We start from the raw sequence: 14,939 nt of genomic DNA on the forward strand, positions 1-14,939 counted from the left end.
GAGGCAGGGAGACAGCCCCAAACAGCAAACATCGGGCTTCCCAGATGTCTTTACTTATTAAAGTCTCCTTCTCATCTTTGGGACCTGGGTTGCCGTTTCCCTTCTCCCAAGGTAACAAGGTTTCAACTCTTCGCCTCTCCCATTTTGTGTATTTCATGTAGCTCTACCTTTCATGAACATGGTTCTCATTCCTCTGCTTATTTCCAATACTTTTCTCTAGTATACTCTCTTTCTCATCTTCGGGACCTGGGCTGACTTTAACCTTTTCCAAAGCAGCGTTTTTTCAACTCTATCCCACTCCCACTTTGGATGTTTCATATAACTCTGTCTTTCTTGAACCCGTCTCTCATTCCTCAATTTATTTCCAATAATTCTCTGATTAGTACTGGAACGAGTTTTGTTTGAGTTATAATGGGTTCCACTTAACTTTTTGTTAATCCCGTTACCCGCATTTCACTTCTGTTCCAAAGGGTAACATCACTGTTACCGGTAAGGTTTTGGACTCTGTTTCTGCTTCTTCGTGTCTCTCTGGCTCACTTGTCATGCCTGTCTGGTTCACGTGCGTTTCGTTCTCCTCTTCCGAATCGAACTTGTTCTGTATCTTGGGTCAGAAATTATGTTCTCCCATCATTGGTTATCAGCGTTGTTCTGTGGGCGGACTGCCTGGCACTGTTGCTGTGTGGTCACGCCACCAACAAACTCTCTCTTCACTCGTGTTGTGATTTCTTCCGTTCTCATACGCCGGGCTCCCAGCGTCTTTGGCTCCACATCAGAGCTCAAATGACTTACATGGGCTCTGCAGTCTGTGAGACCTCCGCCTCCTTCTGCACTGCTACATACAGAGGACATCTCCTGGTTCTCTCTGCTTCCAACATCTTTTGGCTTCTCGACCTCGCTCGCCATCTCTCTGACCTGTCACACCTTTCCCCTCTATTTCTTGTCATATCATCGTCTTTCAGCATCCTCGGCGCAGTCCATTTGAGGGACTGATTTGAAAGGGATAATCGTAGTTTTATCTTATAGATAGCAGAAGTTTGATTGATCTTTATGGAATTGATAATGTTCTGTTATGTTAGTCAAATCATGTAGGCCATCACTTTGAGGGAAAGGGAGTCTTTGGTACCCAAGAAGGGTATTCTCTTCCACCGAGGTCCCACTACCTCTACGCCTATGGAGGGTGTTGCTCACCACCCTAGCCTCACAGAGTAGGTAACACTCCTGCACCCTTTTCATTGTTTGGGGGCTCCCTCGCTATTCTAGGTCACTTGTGCTAATTTGAGGAACAAAAGCCTCCACTAAAAATATTCACCACACCATGAGAGCTTGCTTACCCATAAATCGTTTAGAAATCTTGATGCCCCTTCTGGAGCTATTCTCCTTCCCTGGCACCAAAAGCTGTCTCCGCCACTGCTCGATGTGTACACTGTCTGCATGCTCGGGCCTGAAATTGGGACTTCCTGTTTCCTGCTGCACTTGGTTCCAGTGCACTGGACTCTGAATGTAGGGGGAGTAGCAATGGGACTGTGCTGAAAAACGGGTAAGTTAGAAACTGTGTATGAATAAAACATTTTGTGAAAGCACTGTGTTGTGGCCAAAGAGCAAACCCTGCTGGACCCTGTTTTGCAGAGGGAATCCCTGCAAACAGTGGAATAGGTCCCCAGTGGAGCGAACAAAACATAGGAAGTTGTGAGATGTACCATGCAATCATGGAGTCCCATTCACACGAATGTATGTGATCACTGCGCCACCAGTAATTTCACTGAAGAAAATGTCAACGACCATTACGGGGTGGCGCAGTGATCAGACAGATCACTGTGGCCCGCATCCTCCTATCCCGCCCCCCCCAGCCAATTATCTTAACGGCGGATCACACGGAGTGCGCCGCCGACTTCCCTCAATCGCTGCGGCTTCAGTTCCCACCCAAGTGGGTCAGCGCTGGCACCGCAGGGTCCCTTTTTTTCATTTATGTTTTTCTTAAAACGTTCTTGTCCCCTGCTATCCATTTAACAGAAGCGGGGAACACCTCCACAACCCCTGACCCCCATTGCCACACCTAAAAGGAGAAGTGGACACACCCAGACCCCTGCTTCCCTTAGTCACAGTAATAGGGGTCTGCATTTTTTTACTGCGCAAAGGTGCAGTTTTCGAACCAGGCAACGTATTATTGTCGCAGTAATAGTACGATTCCATTCACACATGTTCAATTCAAAAATTTAAATTAGAAGGGAGAGTCCAGGCAGTATGGCAATGCAGGGGAATGAGGCACTGCTTAAAATGGCAGGTCATGGGGAGTTAGGGCAAAGACCCACACCAGAGCAATGAGGAGCTGACTGTATCACAGGATTTACACCAGATGTTAAGATTGCCACTTCACTTTCGAAAAGCCATGGACCCACAGAGGGTGGGGCAACAAACGTGATCAGCTAAAACAACCAATGGAAAGGCACCACTCAGATGTAGAAATAACAAGGCCTATCTGGGCAGATAATGGCATAGAAGCAAAGTGGTAGGGCCTAACCAAGGCAATACAGAGTGAAGAGGGAGGTAGGTGAATGAGAAGAGTGGCACAGGTGATCCCAGAGCTTCAGGACAAGGAGAACTAGACTTTGCAAAGGCAGCAGTATCAGTGGGAGAGTGAGCCAGAAACCAGGGCACTGCAGGTTAGCCTGACAAAGGACTGGACCTTCAAGTTGTAATAGGTATTGACGGTCCAGGGCCAATTGAGCAGGCTGATCATGTTGCTATGGCTGAAGCAAGATCCTTGGAGATGGACACCCTTAGATTCCTCACAGGAATAGAACTATTAGCCAGTGACAATAACTCAATATATCCCCGATTAGCAGGAACGGTTCTATTTCCTATAAAAGTGAAGTGGGGGCCTATCACCTCCAGATCAGGAGGAAGTCAGGCATGCACTTTCCTCAAATCTGGACCACAAATATACCCCTGTGAGCAGGACAAATGGCAAATTAGCTGGCTGTGATTGTGAAATGATTCCAAGCAGCAGCTGAACGTATATCTCTGAAATTATGTTGATCTTACAGAACCCGAGGGAAGACCATTATCCCTAGACAGAGGCAAATCTGAAATTGTATTTGTCGACTCATCCTGCCACTGTTAACTTGGATCCTTCCAGGAGAAGATCTTTCAATTTTCCTTTAGATAAACCCCTAGACCATATAGGCATTTATACCAACCCAGACCGATTTGTGAATACATTCAGTCAGAATCCATATTTCTTGTTGCATTTTTGTTGGCCAAACTTGGCGTTCAAAGGTAAGACAGGCAGGCAACTTTTCAGGAATGCCTTGTGTAAAACAGAAGCCATATTTTATGGATATTTTAAAATTGAAAAGGACAGTTAAAGGCCAAATATCCTATTGATTCAATGGCCCTCTCCTATTGCCAGTCTGACTTTTGCATTTCGTGAAGATTTGCAGTAATTGCAATAAAGGCACCTGAGGTTTTGTCAAAAGGTACAGTCCTCAGCCCGCAGTGAAGGTCTAATGTCGGGTCTGTAAAAGCAAACAGCCCAAAGATTCAGACTAGGCATGTGGGGTTTCTGACACATAGCAATACAACTTGTTCAATACATTTTTGAACCACGTTGTCTTATATTCATTAAATTTCATGAGCATGTTGCTTTCGTTCACAGGAAAAACCGAAGAGCACAGAACTCACTTTCTATCAAATATCCCAATATCCTGCAAGACACTGATTTCAAACAATATTTTGTCCATCATATCCTTTTAAAATGGGTTAGGAATGTGGAAACAATATAGCACTATCTCTAACATAAAAAGAAAAACTATTGGTCTCATGTTATGACCCATCCTCACTACCGTCAGAGTCCCACTATTTACAGGGATCACATTTCCAATAACATCACTCAAAAATGTGCCCCTTTGGGCCTTTCTTGTTCAAGGAATCGCGGTACTTACTCAACCTTGGAATAGATATTTACCTTTCCTTTGTAGCTAATGCTAGCTTGATGTCACATTGAGGCCTGAACCTCTAATTCAAGAAGAACCTTTTTTTACAAAGTGCAGCTCCCTACTACTGTGAACGGTTCGAGAACAAAGTCGGTGAAAAATACTCCCCTCCCCTTACAGTTCACTGCTTTTTTTAAAAGCTACCAGCCTCATGACCTCTTGTTGCTCTTGTGCATCAAATGGGAGTAGCATCCTACAATCAACCCATTTTTTCTGACTGATCGCCTTTTGATAGTAACCCAATCAGAGGTCTCCCCAGCCTAACAGCATCAGACACAACCTTTTCAATTACACCTTTGGGTTCTGTATTTTCAGGTAAGGTCAGAAACCACTCACAGTTTGGCTTCACTTGATAAATTGCTCATCATCGTACCTGTATTCTCTAGAGTGTAGACAGTCTCCATCATGCAGTGCTAACATTCCCAAGATGTATTGTGTTTCTCCTTCATGACTTGCACCTCAGCCAACTAAGTATTAGCCCTTGGCACTGGTCGCTTCTGTTCCAATTCCACATCAGTTACCCTTGCTTCAGACCCTCAAGTTATATCTCACTGCCATTACCATTATTGTGCAGAGATTCCAAGTATGCCACCTAAGCTTCTTCACTTTTGTGAGGCTCAGCATTGAATCGACAGAAGAGTCCAAACAAGCCGTATATTTTGTATGGGGAACAGATTTTAGAAAGTCCCTTTACTTAAGTGCCCTGTGGCGAACCAGGAGGAGGACTCTGACTACAATGGGTCATGGTGCAAATTTGTTTATTCAAATAAAAAACAAAAATGCCTATCGCTATGAGGTTCCCTGCCTTCTAAAACAAAAACTAAGGGTGCTCATCGAAGTCCAAAAATAAAGAGTCCCGAGTCCAAATACCTAGTACTAACTGGTCCTACCACTTTCGAAAATCCAACTAAAAGGAAAAGGAGGCTTGCACAGTAGCCTCGGAATGGGCTTCTGCCTGCCCTGGCTCTCATAGTTCCTTTAGAATGTCTTTACACAGTTCACAATCTTAGTATAGTGTGTCTGTTAAAATTAAAATGTATTCTGGATTGTTTTCTCCTACCCCTTTGGGAAAAAGACATTTTTCTTATATATTTTTCAGCTTTTTATGACTGGGTAAATTCATCCAGGATCACTTCAGTCTTTCAGCAGTGATTCATTCCCTTCAGGATTACTTTGCCAACACTTCTCTGTATCACACCTTTGTGGCACTGGGACTCCCTAACGTCCGTGGCTCTCTGGTAGGGTTATTGCTTCTCAGTCCGATTAATCTCATATTTGTCATTACAAGCCTTGGTAACAAGCACATGTATCCCTTTGAATGTCTTGTTCACAGGGCATGTGCCCATTCAATTCTTTTAGATTCTTGTACTGTGGGTGGTTTCCCCAACCTTGATATATTGTGTTCATATCTTTTCCCCTCTGTTTTGCTTGGGTCGCATGCCTGTTCCACTCTTTCAGATGTTCATACTGTTTGGGGAATATGATATTGCATATCATATCCAGCCATGATATGCAATACTCGTATCTCTCTCACTCTGTTTTACCTTGGATTTGTGGAAATTTGGTAGAGGAGGTGCACTCTGAGTTTATATTTTCTTTATGTTAATCTAAGTCTCTGTGAGAATTAATTAGAATACTTAGGTGCAATCCGTTAAGCCTGTGCTACCAGACTAAAAAACTGAGTGAATTGTATATGGTCAACCGTTGTATCGGAAAACATAACAGATGCACACTTTTGTGCTGCACTACGACAGCCAAATATTGTTCAATAAACTTCACGTGTATGACAACTTGCTTATGTAAAAAACACAAACTTGTGTGTGTGTTTATTTCTTTCGTAACAAGGATTTTCTGTTATCTCATTCAGTATATCATAGGCACATTGCATATTATATTGTCATATACAAACTTGTTCGTGTATGCCTGTTTCAATAATAATTCTTTTTCAATTACAGTTTTAATTACATCATGATTCTTCAACAAACAATCCTTCATTCATTTATAATCAAATTGTTCCAAAATGTCTTGATATCCTTGGTTTATTGTCCCAGTTTTACACAAGCCCTCTTGCAGGCTTTTAGGATTCTAACCTATGGGTTCCACTACGCGTTTCGGGCAATGTGTTCGCCCTTCTTCAGGTGGGGATATCATTTTTTTCTGTCTTTTTTCTGCAAAATCAATGTGTACAGATATCTGCATTAGTTTCTATTACTTTCTACAATCATTCTATGTATACGTCTGACAGTTAACACTTGACTAACCTTGGTCCCGGTAAACCGGTATGTGGCAATACTCTGCACACTTCTGTGTGGTGACTGTGTGTCTCTTAGTTTCTCTTTTGTACAACTTCTTATTTTCAGAGTTCCACCACTATAGGAGATAAAGTTAAAAGCCTGGATTCAGTCATGTATTCTGTGGGGAATCATACTAACATTGCTTCTTTCATTTGCGCTTTGGGTGAAAAGTAGTCAGATCACAAGTGGGATCAGTCGCTAAAATCAGCGCTGAGTCCCACTATGTGATCCGTATTACAGATATTGCTTCTTTCATTCATTCTTTGTTTGGTGAAAAGTAGTAAGATCACGAGTGGGATCAGTCGCTAAATTGAGCTCTGAATCCCACTCTGTGATCAATATTGCAAACAAGTAAGACCTTTGCTGTTTAAAAGACTCACCGTTAGGTGTGGGACCCGTCTCATGTATATGCGGTTGCGGTGTTCTGTGTCGAATGTTATAAGCGTTCCTGGGTTAAGATCCCACTGGGGATTCCTTCGCTCTGTTCATGAGGCTCGTGGGCTAAAGGACACTCGTCCTACACGGTGGACGCGGAGCGTCCTACTGTGGATGAATGTGCGTGGGCAAAAGGAGTCCCTCGCGGTACAGAGTATTTTCGTTTCACTCGCATTCGCGTTTTCACCGCTGTTTGATTCCTGTGTTCTTTTCCCCGTAATGATGGTGTTGCCATATGCTGGGTCCTACATTGGAGGGTTGCTAAGCAACCACTCTATGGCTGTGTCTCTACTGACTTGCCTGTTTTGGTTCACGGCGTAATTAAAGGCGCCATGTGGAAATAATGTACTTGCTGCACTGTCTTTCATGTAATGAGATCTTGCTCATTGCCTACATGTTGTGTCTGCTATATTGTCTATTCGGGGGCCTTTTTCATATTCGCCATGTGCGGTCGGCATGTTTAATGAAGATCACCGGCATTGTTAATTCTGAATACTTTCCCTTTTACATTCAGATAATTTTTAACATAAACTAAGCCCATTAGCATCCATTGCAGTATATTCAGATGTACCACCAATTCAATACATTTGATATAAATCCTTTTGAGAAGTGTCACTTACAATTTTTCTTGATTATACATAACTGTTGTAACCAATGTTATATTTACCCTTTAACCATGTGTTGTTACCATACAAAATATATTTTGGTACATCTTATATATGACAATTATTATAATACAATATCTTCAACCTTTCTGATGGTTAAATAACAGATCACCACGTGCATTACATTCATGGATGTTGTAAGTCCTGATCAGTACATTTGTGAATATATTTTAATACAGTTTGCATAGCTTGGATTTGTGCCTGCTCTGTTTTCCCAGCTTCCCGTACTGTGGACAGCTTCAACAGTTTGTGATCCCAAAGTTTATAACTCTCACTGTCGTCCTCAAGTTGAAGGCGTTCACTTCCCTATTTGTGCTCATCATGTTGGTACCAGCACTTGCTTTGTGGAGCTCAGGGACTCAGGCTCCTTTCTTTTTTATGATCTTGGCATCGGTTGCTGAGCGCCAGGCCCACCATTGTTCTCTAGTGTTCGTGCCACCAGGGAAGACTCTTTTCTTCCAGTCTTCGTTCCGCTCCTGACCGGAACCTCTTCCTCAGTCAGAGGACCTGCTTTGTAGCCTCCAGCTAGTGGGTCCCGCTTCAGCTACGCCACTACTTGCTCGGCAGCTTGGTGTAGCTCTGCCCTCCAGGATGCATCCACAGAGGCTTGCCTCTGAGTATCGATGATTCTCCTCCCTCAGTAGGAGTCACACGTTGCGTGGGATGTCTCTCTCCATTCATAGTTCTTACTGTGTTTCACAGGAGTGGAGGCACAGTCTGCATTTTTATGTCTCTACTGTCTCTCAGGATTGAGGACACAGCCTCCATTTTTAAGTGTATGCTGTCTCGCAGTGGTGAAGGCATGCACTCATTTTGTCAATTTGTACCCCTTACATGTGAGTGCACAGCCTGGATTTGGGCAGCTCTCCTGTGTTGCAGCAGTGTGGGAACAGACTATTACACATTTTTCAAGGGACATGAGCCAAAATAGAGATAAGTTGCTAAATGAACCACTCTCAAGCTTGTGCCAAGCGCCTTCACCTTCATATGGTGGGACTAGTTGAAAACATCATTACCAAATCTCAGAAAAAGGCATACTACACCTTTGCCACAGGGTAGACTCTCCAATATTAAGACTGCTTAGTGTTTATTGAATTAGAAAACTAAATGTCGCTATTTACAGGCTCGCTCCCAAGGTAAGTGACTGGTACACAGTCTACATAAAAGAGGTTAGAGAGACTGAAGTGCCAGTAAATGTTCAATTCCTAGCCAAAATAATTCAATCCTGATGTAGGATTCCTTCTTTTCAAATGTCTACTCTTGATTGAATGTTTACTGTTCAACACCCAAAACATTTGACCAAAGTAATTGAACAAAGTTTAACAGGTGATTTACTTGGGTATTTATTTTTTTGGTTTTCGATTTTTTTTTTAATTTTGATCTTTTGTAATTTGTTAATTAATTTCAAGGGATGATAAGGTTTCCCTGTGCCACACAACTGCAAATCTCTCAAATGCACTCGAGTGGTGATTCTTACAAGGAAGCGGTCCACTGGCCATTATCGACTCATGCACCAAGTCTTTCTGGCTGACAACATGCCCTCACACTAGGCACAATGTCCCAATTTGCCATGCAATGTTGTCCATGGCACTGCCCCACGGTACACTGACACTGTCTCTGCCATTACCACGAATGGCATTTTGGATTGGTGTGGCCTTTTAGTGGGTAAGTACCATCCTGCCACTGCGTGAGGAGGACTTGCTCACTGCATGGACAAGTGTGTACCTTTGGTTACAGCATCCCTGTTCCCGTGACCTCATGGGGTGTTATGGTGCAGTATCATAACTGTTATGGGCTTCGGCAAAACTTGTACTCATCCAGGTTCCAGATAACTCAGGAGGGCCAGTGGATAGGTAGCAAAGATGATGTCCTCCGAATGGTCGTTGACCCTGGCTACAAGGTGCACTCCTCAGATTTAGCCTCTACTACTAAAGCCCCACTAGGCACTTAAAATGTTCCCATTCCGAAGAGGATGGCAGAAAGGGGGGCTGTCTTCCTGCCTATACTTTGGAAGACTTCCTGGCCTTCCCTAATCCATCACTGGGCTTGGTACAGCCTCTTGACCCCTGCAGTACTGTCACCCTGAGTAGCATCCTGAACATCACCACCAATCCCACCAACCACGTCTGCAATCGCATCCTCCGATGGGGCAGGCACATTGTGTGCCTCACCCCAAGAATGCTGATCAACTGTGCCCCTCTTTGTTCAGATTCCAAGTAGAAAAATTAGGGATCTGCATCCACTGGCAACAATGAAGGTTTCTCAACTAAAATATCAAAGATTGTCCCAGCAAAAATAACTGGCTTTCCAGATGAACTGGCTTCAAAGGTAATAACATGACAAGGGTTCCCCAACTTGAGTAACACACATATATCACACCATATCAAGTTCAATTGACAACACAAAAGAGAAGGATTTCCTAACAAACCAAAAAATGGCTTCCCATATAAACTGCTTGTGTGCCTGGCTCCCCAAGTAAGAACACAAAAATAAAGGTTTCCCATTTAAAAACAAAATGTTTTAAAATCGCAAATAACACACGCAGTCCACAAAGACTTTATATAGGTTCCCTTGACAGTTTTCTGTCTAAGAACTTGTTGGAATCCATGGAAGAACACCCAAATCCGACCTCACCATGACGCTCTTGGCCAAATTCACGTGAAATGCCCGAATCCAGGACTGGGCGTCCCAATTTCGTCCGAACCTCCAAGAGAAAATCAAAGATTAAAACGTTTCTGCAGGCTCCTGTGGATGCACCCGTATTCGCTGGTGAGCCTCCTGGGATAAGTGGGAGGCTTGCAGAGATCCCCCCCAAGTTTAGGCCACAGTAGTTCCTTCACATTTCAAATCACAACACTAGGAATGTTTGGGAAAATGTTACCTGATAGACAACTGTAGTTATGGTGCCATTAAATACAATAGAATGGTCTGCATTAAGGTATAGTTCAATAATTAGACATATACATTATGCATACAGTTTTTTTTTCCAGTGGACAGACACATGCTTCTACCAACTCCTTCCACACGTCAGACACACACCTACCTTTCCTAGAGGAGCCATTTGAGGTCCAAACATTTAACAGAAGGATGTTAGTGTGCTCTGAGTGGAATGGATTTTAATGAATTTCTCAAATATAAACTCACGAGGATGACCGACAAAAACCCGATTATAATTGTTTTAATTGTAGTTTTGATTAATATAACAACAAATTATACAAAGCCATGATCATTTTCACTGTATATCAGTTTCAGACAATCTGCAAAACTTTCTAAAAGAAAAAAAATACGTCTTCTGAAAAAAATAAATGCTAATAATGGCACAATGCGTTGCTGATTCGAGGACAGAGTATTAACTCCTGGGAATTATGTTCCGATTGAGACAGCTGTTTCTGTAGTTTTAAATAAAATATCCATAACAGGTTCACACATGCCAGATGCAAGTTAAAGCCTCGATTCTGTTGTGTGAAATAAAAACAGATGTTTTAAATCATCATATTTATAACACTATTAACATGCCCTGCTCTACTTCTCTGCAAGATAGGTTAACTCGTTTTCATTTAAAAAATACCCTCCGTTTCGAATCAACTGTTATTGTATTATGTTCAAATAACGATATGCTGTGATTGTGCACACTTTCAAAAAGGCAAAAGTACATTAGGGGTTCATGCAAACGGCCCCTATGCATTACAAAGTGCTCTGTACCACAACACATGCAACATACAGCCTGCCCGACTTTAAAGGCGTGTCTAGCCTGCGCCTGTGGACCGCGCCTAGAAGTATCGGTGGGTGGAAAGCGAGGGGAGTGGAGTGGCATCCAATACACGAGAGCGAAGCTCGCGCTGCCCATGTCGCTCGGGGCCCCTGGAATGCACCCCTAAATTGAAAGCTACCCATCTATCAAAACGTTTTAATCCCTTGTGCTTTCTCTGTTGGGAGGCGTGATATAACTAAAAAAAAAAAAAAAATCACTTAACCCAATAAGGAAAACTAAGACTACCTAACCGAGAAAACGACAAACCTCCCTGCTGTGTTGTCCTAAGATTTGATTATATGTTCTGTAAGACTGTTGTTGCTAAAACCGAAAACAACGATGACATCAGAACCCATGCCAAAGTCCAGGTGATTGTGCACACCTCACTGTGGCAAACACATTTGCAATTCATTCAAAACACGAACACGTCCCCCCCTGCCCCTGCCCCCGACCCCCACCCAAAAAAAAAAACGATCAAATGATGGCGGCTATTGAAGATGAAAGGGAGATCTTTCTGCAAAGAAAGAGGCCCTTTTCTATGTCCATTGTGGAGTATTCGCTGGATGAGTCCTGGAGGTTTGCAGCAGCCAGAATAAGCTACTTAGAAAACAAATAAGGCGTCATGTGCAGAGGCCTTCAGTAACTCAGAATTGCAGAGCTAGATCAGTAGTTACTGTCTGTGCTCAGGAGACATCGTTTTTACAAAATGAAATGCTACTTTATGTGAATGTATGATCTGTTGAATTCACAGCAAAAATGTCTTACCAGCTCAATTTTTTAATTTTTTCTAAGCATTTTGTGATTTGCATTCAAATCGTGAAACAGACCCTGCCAAAGGATGAGGAGAGGCAGTGAAGTCTGCACACCCACTACAGATGCAGAGACACCGAGTCAAAGGTTTCTAACAACAAATGGGCCCACCTAGTACAATTCTGCCCACCTCACCAGTAGATGTAACACTCACTACATTACCAGTACTTGCAGAGGTGTGCCATTAGTAGTAACATTCATATCTGAAGTAGTAGTTCTGCTGGTACAACTAATAGTAGCACTATTACCATTAATAATACCAACAGTACTACTACCAGTATTCCCACTTTTACTATCAGTAGTAGTAGAGCGATTACCACTATCGGTGCTACTATTACTACAACCAGTAGCAGTAGTAGTCTTACTTATAGCATCAGATGGAGAATTATTCCTACTAGTTATATATGTTGTCAGTACTATTTCAACTATTTTTCATTTCCGCATAGAGGCAACTTGGAGATTTAGGGTCAGCCAATAGACTGAGGTAACCCAGGGAAGGGCCCAAAACGTTTGAGCACATCTCTGGAGCCTGTGCCTTACTCCAGTGGCCGTAAATTGAAGTACTATTTCAAATCTGAGTTTTAACACGGATTTGAAAAATCATTCAGGAAACCGCGCCTCCACATATGTGGCCAAAGTTTGAAAGCTTTATGCCCCTGCTCGGGTGCGCAGATCGAGCGGGAACAATCTATTGCAGGAGGCTATGTTGATGAAAAAAGGCTTGAGAGCTAAAATGATTGGCACCCTGGTCTGTCGTCTTTGGAATGGTCCATCAATTCGAATTCGTAACTGTCCTACTGTGCAAAGTTTCATGGCTAGATTGAAAAAGCATCTGTCCTCTTCTTTTGTTATTTTTTGAATTTTAGAACGGACAGAACACTGCCGAATATCGGGTGGGGGCTAAACTGTTTTATTGCGTTTGAATTTAATTCCATGTTTTGATTTTATTTTTTAATTGTTAGTATGTGGTTGTATTTGCATTTTTGTAATGTATGGAAACTGGTCTGTTCGGTAATAAGTCTGCATTCAATAAATATTTACTATTCTAGTCTAGAGCGGAAATCCAGTGAGGATCATTTAAACGTAATGAATACAAGTGAAGAATATCGCTTCATAAAATAAAAGGCTAAATACCAAAATAAGATAATAGAAAGCAGTGCAGCACGTGAAAGACCACAGGGATGCCACCCGCATTTTACATGCACCACCAAGAAATGAACAAGCTGGAGCAAAACAATGATGCATTTGGAGGCCGATATGGCCCCGTTTTAAGAAATTGGGAAAGTGCAGGTGTGTGTGAAACACATGCTGTCTGATGTCTTTGCACATTAGTGTTATTGTTTAAATAAACAATGCAGCTCAAACCCTCATGTACCAACACAAAAAGAGCACTGATTATCTAGCAATACACTGAAAACAATGCAACTATTTGTTTACAAGAGACAACCATTCGTGATTACGTCTTTTAAGCCCAAGCACACACAATTTTAGGGTTATATGATATGGAGCCAATATCAAATTCTTGTCAAGTAAACAATGCTGGCTGTTGACAAAGGGCAGCATGGCACCCGTGGCACACATACCATTGCACATTACACGACAGATTTGTATGTTTTGTGTAAAATAGAGAACAAGCATGACACTGATGTAGGAATGGGCCTTTATTCACCTTAACCCAAAACAGGCCCACCACTTAAGAAGCAAATACACGGTTGTACATAAAGCAAGTTTATTATACAAAGGCTCCAGCAAGCGGTTGGATGGTGCTGCAGGACCAAACTAACCTAAGTCTCAACAGTACAACATCAGTTGGCAGCTTATACACATTTGACAACAATTTTAAACACTAGCAGATACTTTATTAGACTCCACCCCCAAATACGATTGGACAAAACCTCTTCAAAGAAATCCCATCCTTTCACAATTCTTCCATTTTCATTGGCCTGGCTTATCTCCATTGTCATCTTCAGATCATATCCAAAACAAACCTCTTATTGGGATTTGTTGTAATAGGTCATGACGGCAGTACATGGTTAAACATTGGTATTGAAAACATAATGAATTGCTAGTAATAACTGGCCTAAGGCCTTTAACTTAAAGTATGATTGCACATGGTCCTGCAGATGTATTTTGGCAACTAGAGGAAGGCCGGCATAAACAGGACTTTCCTTGAACTACAGATTGAGATCTCCATTCCACATAGGCGCAGATGGTTCATTGGGGTGATGACCCCTCATTTGCCTCAATGGAGTTGCTCAGCCACGCCCACCATGATGTCCATAAGTGCATGCAGTCTATGGTGGCCTGCCTCACCTATAAACAGTATGATGGATTTCATGTTCGCTGGAGAGGAGCCACAGGAGAGGAGCATCCATAAGCTGAAATCCCCCTGCACATGCGCACCTACTATTTACAGTGCATATGTGCAGGTGCGCCAAACTGGGCCTCAAATCTGCTTGAAGCGGTAAAACTGCAGTGCACTGCAGGCACGATCAGGCCTTGGCCTTGCCCCTCCCGCTATCACTCGTAGGCTGGCTCCACCGCAGCCTGTGTTGGGACATGGTGTGTGGGCGGGGTAGTAGACTGGGAAAATTGATTATCTCCTAGCGGTGTGGTAAGGTCAGATCACCCTGTCCTGACCCATGTGCCCTCCTAGTACGGGCTTCGAAGCTGTGTCAGAAGCTCGCAGGCAGAGAACTAAAGAGCTGCAAGAACATGCAAAGTAAAATATATTTTTTAAACTAAACGCTGCAGTTTGGAATAGTGAACGGATCATTGATTTTTATTCTTCTTCTCCTCTTATGAACTAAAGTACTTCTTTTCTGCTCAGTGTCCGTCTAATCAATTGTCCAATTGGTTACGTACCCCTGCATTTGATGTAAAAAAAAAGATTGTGTTCGCTTTAAATAAACAGGAGCGGCCAGGGCTTTAAGTGGGGTAAGAATTCAAGGGTGGTGGGGTTCATTTGGGGGCATGGCTTGTGGGATGGGAG

General features: G+C 42.7%; 1 protein-coding gene across 5 annotated transcripts in view; it reads right to left on the bottom strand.

The window, feature by feature from the left end:
• Positions 1 to 14,939, bottom strand: part of CADPS2 (calcium dependent secretion activator 2) — a 2,822,196-nt gene that overhangs the window by 1,107,052 nt on the left and 1,700,205 nt on the right. The window lies entirely within an intron of this gene.

Source organism: Ambystoma mexicanum, chromosome 12 (assembly GCF_040938575.1).
Source record: "Ambystoma mexicanum isolate Mex_15411 chromosome 12, UKY_AmexF1_1, whole genome shotgun sequence".
Lineage (NCBI taxonomy): Eukaryota > Metazoa > Chordata > Amphibia > Caudata > Ambystomatidae > Ambystoma > Ambystoma mexicanum.